This window comes from Oncorhynchus gorbuscha, linkage group LG08, assembly GCF_021184085.1.
Source record: "Oncorhynchus gorbuscha isolate QuinsamMale2020 ecotype Even-year linkage group LG08, OgorEven_v1.0, whole genome shotgun sequence".
NCBI lineage: Eukaryota > Metazoa > Chordata > Actinopteri > Salmoniformes > Salmonidae > Oncorhynchus > Oncorhynchus gorbuscha.
The window spans coordinates 34,232,258-34,252,476 of NC_060180.1; the positions used below are offsets into that span (position 1 = coordinate 34,232,258).

At 44.1% G+C, this 20,219-nt stretch overlaps 1 protein-coding gene across 2 annotated transcripts in view; it reads left to right on the forward strand.

Moving 5' to 3' along the window:
* Positions 1 to 230: 230 nt before the first annotated feature.
* LOC124041522 (leucine-rich repeat and immunoglobulin-like domain-containing nogo receptor-interacting protein 3) overlaps positions 231 to 20,219 on the forward strand; it is a 60,115-nt gene continuing 40,126 nt past the window's right edge. For both annotated transcript variants that reach the window (XM_046359209.1, XM_046359208.1), the window contains exon 1: positions 231 to 865. The gene's annotated coding sequence lies outside the window, so the exon portion shown is untranslated. The remainder of the gene's footprint in view (positions 866 to 20,219) is intronic.

Genomic DNA, 20,219 nt, shown 5'->3' on the forward strand with positions numbered 1-20,219 from the left:
ATCTCGCTTCTCTCTTTTTTTCCTCTGTCTTTCTGTCTCTCTCTCAAACATGTGATTGGTTGACAGTTATGACATGTGTGTTTTACAATGTGCCAAATACAGACCAGTTCAAATCCTCTATTCTCTCCCTCTATGTTTTTGTTCAAGTCCAGCTCTTGCTAGAGGATCCCTAAGCCCTGAGCCTGGTGGCAGAGCCAATTGTGAATCCAAACAGCCTGAGCAGCAGACAGAGAGGGAGAGAGAGAGACAGAGAGGAGAGAGAGAGAGAGACAGAGAAAGACAGAGAGACGCTCACACTGATAGAGACACACGCTGTGAAAGAGGCAGAAGCAACAGCTACAGCAACAGAGCCAACATGCTCCCTCTCTCATACACACACAAACACACACATAGAGAACCAGACCCATGCCAGGGGAGACGGTGAGCACACACCCACACTGAAGAGCACCTTCTCTGGGGAGTAGATCTCACAGACCCCCCTCCACCTGGTTCTCTGGGACTTATTTTTGAATAACAAGGAGCTGAGAAAAAGGTGTTTGTCTGTTTGTTTGCAAAATACACAAACCGGGAAGAGAGACAGAAGGAGAGAGCAAAGAAAAGAGGGATGAGTGGCGTGTTTGGCACAGCTGCTGATGCCAGGGGCTGAGGGAGAGAGGGAGGCTGACGAAGAGAGAGAGGAGGGATCTGAAGACCTGAGGATTGGAGGAGAGGAAGACTGGCACATGAAGAGCTGATCAAACTTATGGACAGAGAGGAGATAGGGACACAGTACCGGGAAACACACACACACACACACACACACACACACACACACATACACACACACAACAATGACAAGGGAACAAAGTCCACGCTTCAGTCCTGGGTGAGTTAACTTCTACTAAGCCAAACACACGCACACACACACACTCATAATACACACACACATACACACAGATGCAATCACATACTTGCACATACGCACTCATACACACAGATGTATACGCACACTGAGAATAAATTCCTGTCGGTGTGTGATCATGTGGACCTCTTCCAACCCTAACCCTGTCTCCTCACTCACATATCTCCAGGGTTAAGAGAGTGAGATCAGATCAGAGAGGGAGAAAGGAGTGTGCTTGTTTACCTGTGGATGAATGTGAGCGAGTGTTTACCTGGAGCTTACCTTGACAATCATCCAATAATATTGGATGATTGTCTGCAGTGGATTGGTTTGGTAGCTGTATTGTATCCAGGCAGATAAGTGATTGATAGCCTACTGTATATGGAATTGGTATAGTTGGGTTTGTAGCTCAACCCTCTGTCATAAATTCTGTTATTCCAGCAGCAGCATTTCATAACAGATTTCATAGGCTTTCTTGATTATGTAAACACATAAATCCTGTAGGGTAACGCTGTCAAATTTCATGTAGCACTTTTTGAAAATGAAGTATACCCATGGGTACACTATAAAATAGTGTTTGTAGGGTAAACTTTGGGTTGCTATAGCATTGTCTCTGTTTGGCTGTATTTGCATTCTCTGTCTATTGCACTGTATTAGCCCTTTAATTGAAATGTGGTCAAGCTGTAATGCTGTTTGCTCCATTGGGTCAGCACATTATAATGAATATATAGTAGGCTTTAGTAGTGAGGCTTGAATTGAAAGCATATTTATATTTAAATCATTACAAAGCCACCTGTAATTATATTCCTTTCCTGCAGATTCTGTCCAGCCCTAATCTAGTAATCACCACGGTGATTACATGTGTTTTGTGGTCAAGCAACAATATCGGCTTACTGTGTTTTGGTGCAGAGGCAACACTAACTATGGCTGGCTTGGTGGCTGCTAACAACCTTTATACTGACCGTGTTATGTCAGTTATGTCAGCTGTCGTAACCTGGCATAAGTGATCATGATCATCTTTTGGTACACATTAACCTCACACTCAACGTCAACAAAACTAAGGAGATGATTGTGGACTTCAGGAAACAGCAGAGGGAACACCCCCCTACCCACATCGATGGAACAGTAGTGTAGAGGGTAGTAAGTTTTAAGTTCCTCGGCGTACACATCACAGACAAACTGAATTGGTCCACCCACACAGACAGCATCGTGAAGAAGGCGCAGCAGCGCCTCTTCAACCTCAGGAGGCTGAAGAAAATCGGCTTATCACCAAAAGCACTCACAAACTTCTACAGATGCACAATCGAGAGCATCCTGTCGGGCTGTATCACCGCCTGGTACGGCAACTGCTCCGCCCACAACCGTAAGGCTCTCCAGAGGGTAGTGAGGTCTGCACAACACATCACCGGGGGCAAACTACCTGCCCTCCAGGACACCTACACCACCCGATGTTACAGGAAGGCCATAAAGATCATCAAGGACATCAACCACCCGAACCACTGCCTGTTCTCCCCGCTATCATCCAGAAGGCGAGGTCAGTACAGGTGCATCAAAGCTGGGACCGAGAGACTGAAAAACAGCTTCTATCTCAAGGCCATCAGACTGTTAAACAGCCACCACTAACATTGAGTGGCTGCTGCCAACACACTGACTCAACTCCAGCCACTTTAATAATGGGAATTGATGGGAAATTATGTAAAATATATCACTAGCCACTTTAAACAATGCTACCTAATATAATGTTCCCTACATTATTCATCTCATATGTATACGTATATACTGTACTCTATATCATATACTGCAACATTACATTACATTTAAGTCATTTAGCAGACGCTCTTATCCAGAGCGACTTACAAATTGGTGCATTCACCTTATGACATCCAGTGGAACAGGCACTTACAATAGTGCATCTAAATCTTAAAGGGGGGGGGGGGTGAGAGGGATTACTTATCCTAACCTAGGTATTCCTTAAAGAGGTGGGGTTTCAGGTGTCTCCGGAAGGTGGTGATTGACTCCGCTGTCCTGGCGTCGTGAGGGAGTTTATTCCACCATTGGGGGGGCCAGAGCAGCGAACAGTTTTGACTGGGCTGAGCGGGAGCTGTACTTCCTCAGTGGTAGGGAGGCGAGCAGGCCAGAGGTGGATGAACGCAGTGCCCTTGTTTGGGTGTAGGGCCTGATCAGAGCCTGGAGGTACTGAGGTGCCGTTCTCCTCACAGCTCCGTAGGCAAGCACCGTGGTCTTGTAGCGGATGCGAGCTTCAACTGGAAGCCAGTGGAGAGAACGGAGGAGCGGGTGACGTGAGAGAACTTGGGAAGGTTGAACACCAGACGGGCTGCGGCATTCTGGATGAGTTGAAGGGGTTTAATGGCACAGGCAGGGAGCCCAGCCAACAGCGAGTTGCAGTAATCCAGACGGGAGATGACAAGTGCCTGGATTAGGACCTGCGCCGCTTCCTGTGTGAGGCAGGGTCGTACTCTGCGGATGTTGTAGAGCATGAACGGATACAAGGTAGTGGTCGGAGACTTGGAGGGGAGTTGCAATGAGGTTAGTGGAAGAACAGCATCTAGTAAAGATGAGGTCGAGCATATTGCCTGCCTTGTGAGTAGGGGGGGAAGGTGAGAGGGTGAGGTCAAAAGAGGAGAGGAGTGGAAAGAAGGAGGCAGAGAGGAATGAGTCAAAGGTAGACGTGGGGAGGTTAAAGTCGCCCAGAACTGTGAGAGGTGAGCCGTCCTCAGGAAAGGAGCTTATCAAGGCATCAAGCTCATTGATGAACTCTCCGAGGGAACCTGGAGGCGATAAATGATAAGGATGTTAAGCTTGAAAGGGCTGGTAACTGTGACAGCATGGAATTCAAAGGAGGCGATAGACAGATGGGTAAGGGGAGAAAGAGAGAATGACCACTTGGGAGAGATGAGGATCCCGGTGCCACCACCCCGCTGACCAGAAGCTCGGGTGTGCGAGAACACGTGGGCGGACGAAGAGAGAGCAGTAGGAGTAGCAGTGTTGTCTGTGGTGATCCATGTTTCCGTCAGTGCCAAGAAGTCGATGGACTGGAGGGAGGCATAGGCTGAGATGAACTCTGCCTTGTTGACCGCAGATCGGCAGTTCCAGAGGCTACCGGAGACCTGGAACTCCACGTGGGTCGTGCGCGCTTGGGACCACCAGATTAGGGTGGCCGCGGCCACGCGGTGTGGAGCGTTTGTATGGTCTGTGCAGAGAGGAGAGAACAGGGATAGACAGACACATAGTTGACAGGCTACAGATGAGGCTACGCTAATGCAAAGGAGATTAGAATGACAAGTGGACTACACGTCTCGAAAGTTCAGAAAGTTAAGCTTACGTAGCAAGAATCTTATTGACTAAAATGATTAAAATGATACAGTACTGCTGAAGTAGGCTAGCTGGCAGTGGGTGCGTTGTTGACACTACACTAATCAAGTCGTTCCGTTGAGTGTAATAGTTTCTGCAGTGCTGCTATTCGGGGGCTAGCTGGCTAGCTAGTAGTGTTGTTTACGTTACGTTGCGTTAACAGAACGACAATAGCTGGCTAGCACTCTAGACTACACAATTATCTTTGATACAAAGACGGCTATGTAGCTAGCTATGTAGCTAGCTACGATCAAACAAATCAAACCGTTGTACTGTAATGAAATGAAAAAGTGATACTACCTGTGAATGCGACCGGGTTGTGAGTCTATTCGGTAGACGTTGGCTAGCTGTCGGCTAGCTGTTGGCTAGCTGTCGGCTAGCTGTTGGCTAGCTGTCGGCTAGCTGTTGGCTAGCTGTCGGCTAGCTGTTGGCTAGCTAGCAGAGTCTCCTACGTTAAGGACGACAAATAGCTGGCTAGCTAACCTCGGTAAATTAAGATAATCACTCTAAGACTACACACTCTAAACCTAAACTACACAATTATCTTGGATACGAAGATACGAAGACAGCAAAGACAGCTATGTAGCTAGCTAACACTACACTAATCAAGTCGTTCAGTTGAGTGTAATAGTTTCTCCAGTGCAGCTAATCAGTGGACGTTAGCTAGCTGGCTAGTGAAGACTACGTTAGGACGGCGAAATACGATAATTACGCAATTATCTTTGATACAAAGACGGCTATGTAGCTAGCTGAGAAGAAATTGCTAAGATTAGACAAATCAAACCGTTGTGCTATAATGAAATGTAATGAAATGTAATGAAAAAGTTATACTACCTCCGGGAGCGAAGTGCCGATGCGACCACAAAAGGCATCCTTATGTAATACATGTATCACTAGCCACTTTAACCAAGCCACTTTGTTTACATACTCATCTCAGATGTATATACTGCACTCAATACCATCTACTGTATCTTGCCTATGCCGCTCTGTACCATCACTCATTCATATATCTTTATGTACATATTCTTTATCCCCTTACACTTGTGTCTATAAGGTAGTAGTTTTGGAATTGTTAGCTAGATTACTTGTTGGTTATTACTGCATTGTCGGAACTAGAAGCACAAGCATTTCGCTACACTCGCACTAACATCTGCTAACCATGTGTATGTGACAATGTTTTTTTGATTTGATTTGATTTGATTCGTTGTCTACACCCATTCAGCATCGTTCACACCCTCTTAAGCCTTAGCCTCACCCATCTCTGTAAGGATTCACGTGAGGCCATGTGCTAACAGTGAGTACGGTAGTGTACTAAAAAAAGATTTCAAGACTAAAGGCTGTTTTATACTACGTCTATCGACATGTCTGTAGCTATTTATGTTGTATTTATTTAACCTGTATAGGGTAGGCCGTCATTGTAAACAAATTCTTATTTACAATGACAGCATTCCCTATACAGTTGTCACAGTGATGTCATGAACTTGTTGTTGTCGTAATGAAAAAGTATATACACAAAAACAACAGGCTGCATGACATCAACAGCCTGGGGGTCTCAAAAAGTATTTTAACACCAATACATTTAGTATTTGTCAATGTGGCAAATCAGGCAAGTAAACGCAACTTTCTAAACAATGTTCGGGTTAGTTTCTAGCTTGTTAGCTAGCTAGCTTAACGTTAAGCCAGTTCAAATAACGACCATATCATGTAGCTGACAAAGTCTTAACCTTAGATCATTTGTCTTCATTATTAAAGGAAAATAAACTCACAACAAGATCATTATTAGTTAAAGTTAAAGGCGAGCTAATTACAGAAAATAACTTACGGTTTTGAGTGTGAAAAACTAAAATCAGGGCGTTCTACCGGAGAATTTTAGAATTTGAACTAAAGTTCTATCCTAATTTGACTTTGGTGCAGGTCATGTTGTTTTTCACATTACCGTCTCTGATAAACACACACTACATGCACAGGATACAGACGGTGTAGACGCTACAGTGAAATGGTTACTTGCATAGTGGAGTCTTCTGTTTAGACATCTAGGTAGCTAGCTAAAAAATTAACCATAATCCCAAATCATAATGTTACTAACCTTCATGAATCTACAGGTAGCTAACCAACTTTGTTTCAATGTTAGCTATCTAGCTAAAATTAGGCTATTACCAGAAATGCAAATGGCTCTGAGTTACAAATAATATTTCTACACAGATTGTAATATTAGCTAGCGAACCATCCAGCAAATGTTAGCTAGCTAACAGTACACTTTAACCTGCAATGAAAACAACTTTCTGATCAAAGTAGAAACTTATAATATCTGAAAATGTAGCTAGCTAGACTATTACCTGTATACATGGATGAACGCTTCTCCCTCTCTGTCATGGTTGCCCTTAGTTTGAAGATGCAAACCGGAGACAGGCATTTTATACAATAGCCTTCTGTGCTTTCTTTTCAACTCCCTCCGCATTTGCAATCACGCCTGAATTTTCGCCAGCTTCTTAGCTATCATACTCTGGTTCCACCGGGCACTCCACTGATTTCAAATCTCGGAGCCTTAGCAACACTTTTGCAGTTCTTCTTCAAATGCCTCTCCTGTGAAGGAGTGACAAGCGAAGTATGGCTAGTGTCCTGAAATGAGTCACTGTTACAATGCATTCGGAAAGTATTCAGACCCCTTGACTTTTTCCACATTTTGATTTAAAAAAAAGAAAATCCTCATCAATTTACACACAATATCTCATAATGACAAAGTGAAAACAGGTTTTAGAAATACCTTATTTACATAAGTATTCATACCCTTTTCTATTAAAGATGGTGCCGACGGAGATGGTCGCCTCGCTTCTAGTCCTCAAGAAAGTATTTTTATGTATTATTTCTTACACTGAAAATGTAAGAATGTTATTACATACAGCCGGGAAGAACTATTGGATATCAAAGCGACAACATTTGACCAACATTACAACCAGGAATACGACTTTCCTGAAGTGGATCCTTTGTTCGCACCACCACCCAGGACATCTGGTCTGATCTGATCTGATTCCAGAGGCCAACCCAAAACAACGTCGCTGCAGAAGAGGTCGATGGAGCGGCCTCCTGGTCAGACTTCGAAGGCGTGCACACATTTACATTACATTTACATTTACATTTAAGTCATTTAGCAGACGCTCTTATCCAGAGCGACTTACAAATTGGTGCATTCACCTTATGACATCCAGTGGGACAGTCACTTAACAATAGTGCATCTAAAACTTAGGGGGGGTGGGGTGAGAGGGATTACTTAACCTATCCTAGGTATTCCTTAAAGAGGTGGGGTTTCAGGTGTCTCCGGAAGGTGGTGATTGACTCCGCTGTCCTGGCGTCGTGAGGGAGTTTGTTCCACCATTGGGGGGCCAGGGCAGCGAACAGTTTTGACTGGGCTGAGCGGGAGCTGTACTTCCTCAGTGGTAGGGAGGCGAGCAGGCCAGAGGTGGATGAACGCAGTGCCCTTGAAGCGAAATGCTTGTACTTCTAGTTTCGACAGTGCAATAATATCTAACAAGTAATCTAACAATTCCACACAACTACCTAATACACACAACTCTAAGTGAAGGGATGGAATAAGAATATGTACTTCCGAGTATATTACTCGCCAATATCTAGTCTCTAGATAACACGGTACACTCAATTAGGGCAAGGGTTGCATTCAGAGAGACTTCCAGGATTATAACATTCTCTGTTTCACAGAAACATGGCTCTTTCGGAACATGTTGTTGGAGCCACCGGGATTCTTTATGCGTCGCGCCGGCAATAAACATCTCTTTGCGAAGAAGAAGGGCTGGGTGTATGCTTCATGATTAACGACTCATGGTGTAAAAGTAACAACATAAAGGAACTCAAGTCCTTTTGTTCACCTGACCTAGAATTCCTTACAATCAAATGCCGAACAGAATTCTCATTGGTTATTATCACAGCCATGTATATCCCTCCTCAAGTCGATACAACAACGGCCCTCAAGTAACTTCACTGGACTCTATGCAAACTGGAAACCATATATCCCGAGGCAGCATTTATTGTAGCTGTGGATTTTAACAAAGCAAATTTGAGAAGGCTACCTACATTCTATCAGCATATTGATTGTAGCACTCATGCTACACTCATACACTGAATCACTGCTAGTCTAACTTCTGCGATGCATACAAGGCCCCGCCCTTCCTTTGGAAAATCCGACCACGACTCCATTTTTCTACCGTCCTATAGGCAAAAACTCAAACAGGATGTACCCGTGACTAGAATTGTTCAAAACTTGTCTGACCAATCGACCAATCCACAAGTCACTTTAAAAATGCCACTTTTATCATGTTTACAAATCGTGCATTACTTATCTCATATGTATATACTGTATTGGGGCGGCAGGGTAGCCTAGTGGTTAGAGTGTTGGACTAGTAACCGGAAGGTTGCAAATTCAAACCCCCGAGCTGACAAGATACAAATCTGTCGTTCTGCCCCTGAACAGGCAGTTAACCCACTGTTCTTAGCCATTGAAAATAATAATTGGTTCTTAACTGAATTGCCTAGTTAAATAAAGGTCAAATTAAAATTCTATACCATCTATTGCATCTGGCCTATGTCGCTCGTTCATCGCTCATCCATATATTCATATGTACATATTCTTATTCCATCCCTTCACTTAGAGTTGTGTGTATTAGGTAGTTGTGTGGAATTGTTAGATTACTTGTTAGATATTATTGCACTGTCGAAACTAGAAGTACAAGCATTTCGCTACAGTCGCATTAACATCTGCTAACTGTGTATATGACACATAAAATCTGATTTTATTTTATTTGAGACTCGAAACTGAGCCCAGGTGCTTCTTGTTTCCACTGATCATCCTTGAGATTTCTACAACTTGATTGGAGTCCACCTGTGGTCAATTCTATTGATTGGACATGATTTGGTTAACAGCGCAGTTAACAGCGCATGTCAGAGCAAAATCCAAGCCATGAGGTCGAAGGAAATGTCCTTAGAGCTCCAAGAACGTATTGTGTCCAGGCACAGATCTGGGGATCAGGGGAGAAAGGCATTGGTCAGGGTGGTGACCAAGAACCTGATGGTCACTCTGACAGAGCTCCAGAGTTCCTCTATGGAGATGGGAGAATCTTACAGAAGGACGACCATTTCTGCAGCACTCCACCGATCAGGCATTTATGGTAGTGTGGCCAGATGGAAGCCACTCCTTAATGAAAGGCACATGACAGCCTGCTTGGAGTTGGCCAAAAGGCACCTAAAGGACTCTCAGACCATGAGAAATAACGTTCTCTGGTCTGATGAAACCAAGATTGAACTCGTTGTCCTGAATGGAAAGTGTCAGGTCTGGAGGAAACATGGCACCATCCCTACGGTGAACCATGGTGGTGGCAGCATCATGCTGTCGGGATGTTTTTTAGCGGCAGGGCCTGGGAGACTAGTCAGGATCAAGGCAAAGATGAATGTAGTAAAGTACAGAGAGATCCTTGGTGAAAACCTGCTCCAGAGCGCCCAGGACCTCAGACTGTGGTTAAGGTGCACTTTCCAACAAGACAATGAGCCTAAGCACACAGCCAAGACAACATTGGAGAGGCTTCAGGGCAAGTCTCTGAGTTGCCCAGCCTGAGCCCGGACTTGAACCCAATCGAACATCTCTGGAGAGACCTAAAAATAGCTGTGAACCTGACAAAGCTCCCCATCAAACCTGAAAGAGCTTGAGAGGATCTGCAGAAAAGAATGGGAGAAACTCCCCAAATACAGGTGTGCTAAGCTTGTAGTGCCATATCCAAGAAGACTCGAGGCTGTAATCGCTGCCAAACGTGCTTCAACAAAGTACTGAGTAAAGGGTCTGTATACTTATGTAAATGTTATATTTCAGTTTTTGCATTTTTTTCTTCTTCTAAACAACTGTTTTTAATTTTCATTATGGGGTATTGTGTGTCGATTGATGAGGATCTTTTTGTAATTAATCAATTTTAGAATAAGGCTTGTTATGTGACAAAATGTAGAAAAAGTCAAGGGGTCTGAATACTTTCTGAATGCACTGTATATCACACCAGTTTTACTCTACAGCTTTCTCCGTCTCCATCTCTATTCCTTTCCTCTCTCTCTCTCTCTGATACATGTGCAAAATACACACATAAACACACACACACACCCCTATAATCCCTTTAGTGGAGTTAGCATGAAGGCTGCCTGCTGCTGTTGCTAAGCTTCCCACTGCTAGAGGAATGGTTCAGAGAGACAGAGACTGAGGGAGGAAGATAGAAAATGATGGAGTGAAAAGGTGGAAAGAGAGATATTAGATAACGATGTAGTGAGAATTAGGTGGAAAATGGATGTACAGTATATAGGTGATAACATAAAGAGATAAAGGGAATGAGGAAAAGACTAAAAAGGGAGGAGGGAGGAAAATAGAAAATTAACAGAGTAGAAGGTGGGATGAGGAATTTAAATGGGGCAGGGCAACGCAAAAGGATGTGAAATGCTTAGCCTCTTCATTGATGGGCAGAGAATAATGATGTCTCTCTGGTTTCAGGGCACAGCAGGGAGATGACAATTTACCCAAACCTGGGGAGAGAGGGGGATAGTGAAAGAGAGGGGAGAGGAGTGTAGAGAGAAAGGTGTGATGGTTTTTGCTAACCATGGGGAGAGAGGGAGGGAAAAAAGAGAGGGGAGGGAGGAGAGAGAGGGGTTTTAGCCAACCTGCAGGGACCTCACACATAAACCTTCACAGGGAGTTAGGCTTTGGAAGAGGAGAGATGAGAAATAGACAAGGGGATGCGATAGGAGATAAAGAGAGCGAGAGAAATGAAAAGAAAGAGTGTTAGCAGAGTGAAATCCTCTTGTCCATTGTGGTGGTCTCCTCTGTCCCTGGAAGCTGTAAAAACCTCAATGGAGGAAAATGGTCAGAACCATGAAGGGCTGGGAATATGAAGGGAGGAGAGTGTCTGAAGGTTGCCTAGATAAGGAGGGATAGAGGGAGTGAAGTAAGAGGGGGAAAGGAGGAAGGGGAGGTGGGCGATTAAAAGAGGAACGGTTTGGAAGAAAGGGGTGTTGAAAGGGTACGTGTGTGTGTTGGAGCGGGGGGGGGGGGGGTTTGACCTTGAAAAACATTGGTAACCATAGTGAGCACGCTGAGGTTGTCGTCTGTGTTCAGGATTTTACAATTAGCCCACAGAAGGTGACTTCACACACACACACACACACTCACGTACACACAATCACAGTCTTTGGGTGTGGAGGATTATATTATTAGCCTGGTTGGCACAAAGATGGGAACTGACAGTCTGTCTGACGTGCTCGGGGAGAAGAAGCTATCAGACCCAGGAAAGTCAATTACACACACACACACACGCACACACACACACACACACACACACACACACACACACACACACACACACACACACACACACACACACACACACACACACACACACACACACACACACACACACACACACACACACACACACACACACACACACACAGCACCCACACAGCACACACACACACACACACAATATGATACTAATATTTTTTACGATCTCCGTTGGGGTCTCAACTTGCTGTTGTAGAGTTGTAGAATAGACTAGGTGCAGTTTTTTCTTCTTATGTCAGTCACTGACTCAATTAGCACATTTCAGCTAAAAAAAATGGTTATATTGGTAAGTTAGTCTAGCCAGCTATCTAAACTTGTGGTAATCATGGTAGAATTATGGACTGGGGCCCCATTGATTTTGTTAGTCACTCTCACTCAGATATCATATTAACATGGCATTAGTCAGGACAACACTGCTGGACATTTGCTTAAAAATGGACAACATTTTATCTGCACTCTATCGCAAAATGTATGGAAATGCACATTTTTGCATGGGCCCTCAGAAGGTTATGGCCAATTCTGACTGCATGTGTAGGTATATATGTGGGTACGCAGCCCCTGCAGCCAATGCAGCCTCTCTTGATGAGTTCAGGTTTTTTGTGGCCCCCAACCCTGCTCTATGTGTAACCAGGAGTTAGCCCTCAAGCTATTTTGTTATTGTGTTGGATAACTAGGTCACAATAAAAATAGAGATGGAAGAACAGACTAAACACTCTCTCTCATCTCCCTCTTATTCCATTCAATATACTTTCATTTACTTTCTTGGCTACATTTTCTCAGATGTGACTCACAGGCCAGAGAATCGATCACTCCATTTGTCTTTTTTTGTTGTCTTTCTCTTGTTCATTCAGAGGTTTTCTTGGCTGGTTGTTCTAATCTTTGGGCATTATAAGATCATTATATCTTTCCAGTCTATGGTGGTGGCTGGATAAATTGATGGCTGGATGGCTGACCTGAAACTCTCTATCAGCCTACACTCTTAGAAAAAAAGTTTATTTGGCTGTCCCCATAGGAGAATCCTTTTTGATTCCAGGTAAAACCCGTTTTGATTCCAGATAGAACCCTTTTGGGTTCCATGTAGAACCCTCTGTGGAAAAAGGTCTACTTGGAACCCAAAACAGTTCTACTTGGAACCGAATAAGGTTCCTCAAAGGGTTCTCCTATGGCAGGGTTCCCCAACTGACACGCCAGCCGAATTTGGCCTGCAGGTGGTTTTATTTGGCCCCCCTAAGTTTTCTGAGCAAAATTATTCTTATTTTTTTATTCTAATTTTCATTGTTGGAAAAAAACTGTAAAGAAATGCCAGGAAATCAGCTTAAAGTGTTTTAAATTTGGGAAATCTGTTCCCAAGTATTTCCACGAATAATAGAGAGACGTGATCATAAACAAATGCAAGCAAGGTTGGAAATGATGTTTTATTTCAATATTATATCTGTTTGTGCTTCGTGCTGTCAATTTGCAGTTTACAAATGATTTGTAATTATGTTCCAGCCCCCCAACCATCCACTCAATAAAAAAATCAGCCCGCGTTTGAATCTAGTTGATGATCCCTGTCCTATGGGGACAGCGGAAGAACCCTTTTAGGTTCTAGATAGCACCTTTTTTCCTGAGAGTGTATATTCAGTCTCCAGTAATGTTATCTCACGGCTCATCACCTGTTCACAAAGAGTGAAGGACTCAGCTCACGTCTCTTCGCGTGGTGGTGTTTGGCTGCCTTCCTCTTTCCTCACCACCTGTTCTCTGGAAGTCAGGACTCGTGTTCCTTGTCCTTCATTGAATGCTTAATGTGGGTCAAACTGTTTCACCTGTCTAACTAGGGTGTATGTGTGTGTGTGTGCCCAGCTAACAACAAACATTCCCACAACTTTAGAGAACGTTCCCTTAAGAGTCTTATTAGGTCATTACCTAACATTTTCATAGGAGTGTTCCAGTGACGTGCAAGGACTATTTCCATGAGACCATTCCCTTCATGTAAAATAAAAACTTACCCAGAACGTGGTAAACATGTTCTCAGAACTTAACATGAATGTTGTAGACATTTTTCATGGGAACGTTGCAAGAAGAATAATTGTGTCCAATTTTCTGTGGGTTAGGAGAATATCAACATCCCACTAAACATACACAGAACATGCTTGCCATGTTCTCAGAATATAAGATATTAATGTTCATGACACATTTCATGGGAACATTGCAGGACATTTCTGTGTATCAGTTGTCAGGACATCTCCTGATGGTCCCAAAGAAACGTTCTCCCTCCAAAAATTGTTTTTTCATTTACACATCACGCCTTGTTACTGTTGCCGAGCCAATCAAGGCCCTGATTGGTCAGCTACTGATCCATTCATAGCTCTTTGTCTCTTGGCAAGGTTAGGGATACTCACACAGTGCTTTTAACATACAGTGTTTTCACAACTCACAGTACATATTTGACACACTTCCCTGTAGATGATTACATGGCACATGCTCATTTATACAGTAATTATTATTCAACATGCTGTCGACCTGGGACTTCAACTCACAACCTCTTGGTTCACGGAACTCCGCTATGCCACCATGTCCGTGTCAGCTATTGGTTAATCTGACTAGCCTCATCGTTGATTTGATTGGTTTATTTCAGAAATGTACGTTTTTTTTGTTGAGTAGTTGTCTAATGTTGGTGTGGCAAGTTAACCTGTTTTAATCATACTCCTGAATCACTGTGATCAATGAAATAGTTTTTCTTGAGTGTACTTTTAACAGAGCTGAGATTGACTTTAAAGTGCATTCAACTTGTTGCTTACCTTTCAAGTTGTTTCATCTACATAAGTGCCTAGGGAATCACCCTACTCTCACATTCTTTGCACTGAGTGTATAAAACATTAGGTACACCTCCTCTTTCCATGACGTAGACTGACCAGGTGAATCCATTTGAAAGCTATGATCCTTTATTGATGTCAATTAGTGTAGATGAAGGGGAGGAGACAGGTTATGAAGGATTTTTTTTAAAGCCGAGACAATTGAGACACAGATTGTGTGTGTGTCAATCAGAGGGTGAATGAGCAAAACAAAATATTTAAGTGTTTTTGAACGGGGTATAGCAGTAGGTGCCAAGCACACCGGTTTGAGTGTGTCAAGAACTGCAACGCTGCTGGGTTTTCCAGCATGAATCAAGAATGGTACACCACCCAATGGACATCAAGCCAACTTGACACAACTGTGGGAAGCATTGGAGCCAACATGGGCCAGCATCCTTGTGGAACACTTTCGACACCTTGTAGAGCATGCCCCTAAAAATTCAGTCTGTTCTGAGGGCAAAAGGTTGCGCAGCTCAATATCAGGAAGGTGTTCCTAATGTCTTTTACACTCAGGTGACATTAATAATGACATTAATATACTCTATCTGGTATAATAACATTTGGTTGTTTGGCAACAAAACCGATACATGTGCAACTATGGGGCAAAACAGACGGGGTTGGCTTAGAAACATGAAAACTATATTTTTGTCTCCAATGTTTATTGAAAATAAAAATTAATTAGCACAGTGAGCACTTGTTGACTCTCAAATACATTGTTAAAGTTGTTGGTTAGCGAGCAAATGTTTGCCATAGTTAGCAAATTTTTGCCATATTAGCATACAGTACATTTGGAAAGGATTCAGACCCCTTGACTTTTTCCACAGTTTACAGCCTTTTTCTAAAATTGTTTACATTTTAAACGTTCTTCATAAATCTTCACACAATGCCTTACAATGACAAAGTGAAAACAGGTTTTTAGACATTTTTGCAAATGTATATATATAAAAAAATATATATTATTTACATAAGTATTCAGACCCTTTGCTATGAGATTCTAAATTGAGTTCAGGTGCATCCTGTTTCCATTGATCATTCTTGAGATGTTTTTACAATTTGATTGGGCATGATTTGGAAAGGCACACACCTGTCTCTATAAGGTCCCACAGTTGACAGTTCATGTCAGAGCAAAAACCAACCCATGAGGTCGAAGGAATTGTCCATAGAGCTCAGAGACAGGATTTTGTCGAGGCGCAGATATGGGGAAGGGTACCAAAACATTTTTGCAGCATTGAAAGTCCCCAAGAACACAGTGGCCTTCATCATTCTTAAACGTAAGAAGTTTGGAATCTCCAAACCAAGCAATCAGGGGAGAAGGGCCTTGGTCAGGGAGGTGACCAAGAACCTGATGGTAACTCTGACAGTGCTCCAGAGTTGCTCTGTGGAGATACATTTACATTTAACTCATTTAGCAGATGCTCTTATCCAGAGCGACTTACAAATTGGTGCATTCACCTTATGACATCCAGTGGAACAGTCACTTTACAATAGTGCATCTAAATCTTAAAGGGGGGGGGTGAGAAGGATTACTTATCCTATCCTAGGTATTCCTTAAAGAGGTGGGGTTTCAGGTGTCTCCGGAAGGTGGTGATTGACTCCGCTGTCCTGGCGTCGTGAGGGAGTTTGTTCCACCATTGGGGGGCCAGAGCAGCGAACAGTTTTGACTGGGCTGAGCGGGAACTGTACTTCCTCAGTGGTAGGGAGGCGAGCAGGCCGGAGGTGGATGAACGCAGTGCCCTTGTTTGGGTGTAGGGCCTGATCAGAGCCTGGAGGTACTGAGGTGCCGTTCCCCTCACAGCTCCGTAGGCAAGCACCATGGTCTTGTAGCGGATGCGAGCTTCAACTGGAAGCCAGTGGAGAGAGCGGAGGAGCGGGGTGACGTGAGAGAACTTGGGCAGGTTGAACACCAGACGGGCTGCGGCGTTCTGGATGAGTTGTAGGGGTTTAATGGCACAGGCAGGGAGCCCAGCCAACAGCGAGTTGCAGTAATCCAGACGGGAGATGACAAGTGCCTGGATTAGGACCTGCGCCGCTTCCTGTGTGAGGCAGGGTCGTACTCTGCGGATGTTGTAGAGCATGAACCTACAGGAACGGGCCACCGCCTTGATGTTAGTTGAGAACGACAGGGTGTTGTCCAGGATCACGCCAAGGTTCTTAGCGCTCTGGGTGGAGGACACAATGGAGTTGTCAACCGTGATGGCGAGATCATGGAACGGGCAGTCCTTCCCCGGGAGGAGGAGCAGCTCCGTCTTGCCGAGGTTCAGCATGAGGTGGTGATCCGTCATCCACACTGATATGTCTGCCAGACATGCAGAGATGCGATTCGCCACCTGGTCATCAGAAGGGGGAAAGGAGAAGGTTAATTGTGTGTTGTCTGCATAGCAATGATAGGAGAGACCATGTGAGGTTATGACAGAGCCAAGTGACTTGGTGTATAGCGAGAATAGGAGAGGACCTAGAACAGAGCCCTGGGGGACACCAGTGGTGAGAGCGCATGGTGAGGAGACAGATTCTCGCCACGCCACCTGGTAGGAGCGACCTGTCAGGTAGGACGCAATCCAAGCGTGGGCCGCGCCGGAGATGCCCAACTCGGAGAGGGTGGAGAGGAGGATCTGATGGTTCACAGTATCGAAGGCAGCCGATAGGTCTAGAAGGATGAGAGCAGAGGAGAGAGAGTTAGCTTTAGCAGTGCGGAGCGCCTCCGTGATACAGAGAAGAGCAGTCTCAGTTGAATGACTAGTCTTGAAACCTGACTGATTTGGATCAAGAAGGTCATTCAGAGAGAGATAGCGGGAGAGCTGGCCAAGGACGGCACGTTCAAGAGTTTTGGAGAGAAAAGAAAGAAGGGATACTGGTCTGTAGTTGTAGTAGTTGTTGACATTGGAGGGATCGAGTGTAGGTTTTTTCAGAAGGGGTGCAACTCTCGCTCTCTTGAAGACGGAAGGGGCGTAGCCAGCGGTCAGAGATGAGTTGATGAGCGAGGTGAGGTAAGGGAGAAGGTCTCCGGAAATGGTCTGGAGAAGAGAGGAGGGGATAGGGTCAAGCGGGCAGGTTGTTGGGCGGCCGGTCACAAGACGCGAGATTTAATCTGGAGAGAGAGGGGAGAAAGAGGTCAGAGCACAGGGTAGGGCAGTGTGAGCAGAACCAGCGGTGTCGTTTTACTTAGCAAACGAGGATCGGATGTCGTCGACCTTCTTTTCAAAATGGTTGACGAAGTCATCTGCAGAGAGCGAGGAGGGGGGAGAGGGGGAGGAGAAGGTGGCAAAGAGCTTCCTAGGGTTAGAGGCAGATGCTTGGAATTTAGAGTGGTAGAAAGTGGCTTTAGCAGCAGAGACGGAGCAGAGGAAAATGTAGAGAGGAGGGAGTGAAAGGATGCCAGGTCCGCAGGGAGGCGAGTTTTCCTCCATTTCCACTTCCGCTCGGCTGCCCGAGTGTTTTTTTTTCACCTTTATTTTACTAGGCAAGTCAGTTAAGAACAAATTCTTATTTTCAATGATGGCCTAGTGGGTTAACTGCCTGTTCAGGGGCAGAATCCCAGCTCTGGGATTTGAACATGCAACCTTTCGGTTACTAGTCCAACGCTCTAACCACTAGGCTACCCTGCCGCCCCACAGGTGGATTCAAATCAAGTTGTAGAAACACCTCAAGGATGATCAATGGAAATAGGATGCACCTGAGCTCAATTTCGAGTCTCATAGCAAAGGATCTGAATACTTATATAAATAAGGTATTTCTGTTTTTTATTTTAATATTTTTGCCAAAAATAAATTAAAAAACATTTTCACTTTAGCATTATGGGGTATTGTGGGTAGATTGCTGAGGAAAAACATGTATTTAATACATTTTAGAATAAGGCTGTAACGTAACAAAATGTGGAAAAGGTCAACGGGTCTTAATACTTTCCGAAGGCACTTTATCTACCTCAATGTCCTTGTACTCCTCCACATCGACTCGGTACTGGTAGCTTGTGTATAAAGGCAAGTTATTGTCACTCATTGTGTATTAAATTATTCTTGTCAAATATGATTTCTATGATTTCTCTTTTTTTCTCTCTGTACTGTTGGGAAGGGCCCATAAGTAAGCATTTCACTGTTAGTCTATACCTGTTGTTTATGAAGCATCTGACAAATATAACTTGATTTGATTTGAAACATGTGAAGAACATTAATATCTTAAGTCCTGAGAACATGTTAACCACATTCTGTCAATCGCACAGTGAAGTCATTTTGAATATTAAATAGCTCTCTGTGTGTTTTTTCTAGAGACTTACTGTTTCATGTAGTGGCTGCAGCTCAATCCCCTCTTTCCGCCGATATAAGGTTTGAGCCTATTCCCTAATATGGGGCTTGTGAACAGCTTTTTCTACACATGAGAGGATCCGGACAAGAACGTAGTCACAAAATAGTTGGTTTAACCTGAGCTATAAACGAATATGTCACCAATATTGAAAGAGACTACAAACAACAATGTCGGTTGTTTGGCTCTTCGACATCCACAAGCTTTATAGCAGTAGTCTGAGCTAACTGTCGCGGACATCCTCATTTCGAAGAGGTCTTCTCCACAAAACCGACTGTCCAGACGGAACCGTTGGACAAACAAATACACTACATGGCTCGTCGAACATCTCATTCCAAAATCATGGGCATTAATATGGAGTTGGTTCCCGTTTTGCTGCTATAACAGCCTCCACACTTCAGGAAAGGCTTTCCACTAGATGTTGGACATTTGCTGAGTGGAATTGCTTCCATTCAGCTACAAGATCATTAGTGAGGTCTGGCACTGATGTTGGGCAATTAGTTGGAATGCAGTCGGTGCAGGCCAGTCAAGTTCTTCCACACCGATCTCAACAAACCCTTTCTGTGTGGATCTCGCTTGACCTAATGAGATTCTTAAGGGAAGGTTCTCTACATTTGTGGGAACGTTTGTTGTTAGATGGATCCTTTCCTCTCACTATTCTCCGCTTCCTTCCTTTCATCTTTCGCCTGTGTGTCTGCGACCTTGAACATATATGTATCTGTGTGTGTAATGTCCTTTTACTGTATATCCTTATGTGTCTGTGTGTGTGTGTCTGTGTATGTGTGTGTGTGTGTGTGTGTGTGCGTGTATGTGGGGGGTGTGTGAAAGTTTGCTCGAACTCTGTCTGTCATTTGTTAAGCCCAGGGTTAGTGATCAGATCAGCAATGCTTTCAGTAAGCTGTGGCAAATTGAAATGCTTTATCAAAATATAGCCTTCGGCCATTTGGATTCATGTTTAACGTGTCCTGGCTGGCTGACGTGGTTGAGATTGTTGTGGTTTTGTAGGAGGAGAGGGGGAGTAGATTTAATTCAATCTTCTGGATTTTCTTGCCATTTATAAATGCAAGTGAGGTTCTAACTTTTGTGGCTGTGTCACAGTGTGTGTTTGTATGTTCTTGTGCATTACAGTTAAGACTCTGTCGATGTCACTGTGTGTGTGTGGGGGGGGGGGGACATCCGATGCCATCTGTTGGTCAGGAGAGGAGGGCAGGGCAGAGATGCAACATAATACTACGGGACGGCCTCTCATACCAGGGTTTTCTAGTGTATGTGTGTCTTTCCACACACACACTCACACTCATGCCTTGTTCCACTCTCTCACACATCCGCATCACAGTTATCGATGTTTACACACACTGTCTTTGTGTTTTCTCTATCCGCTGTTTGCTTGGTGATTTAGCTGTTGACGTTCAACCGTATCCTCTCTCTCTATTTTTTCTTGCTCTCTTTCTCTCTGTCTCTC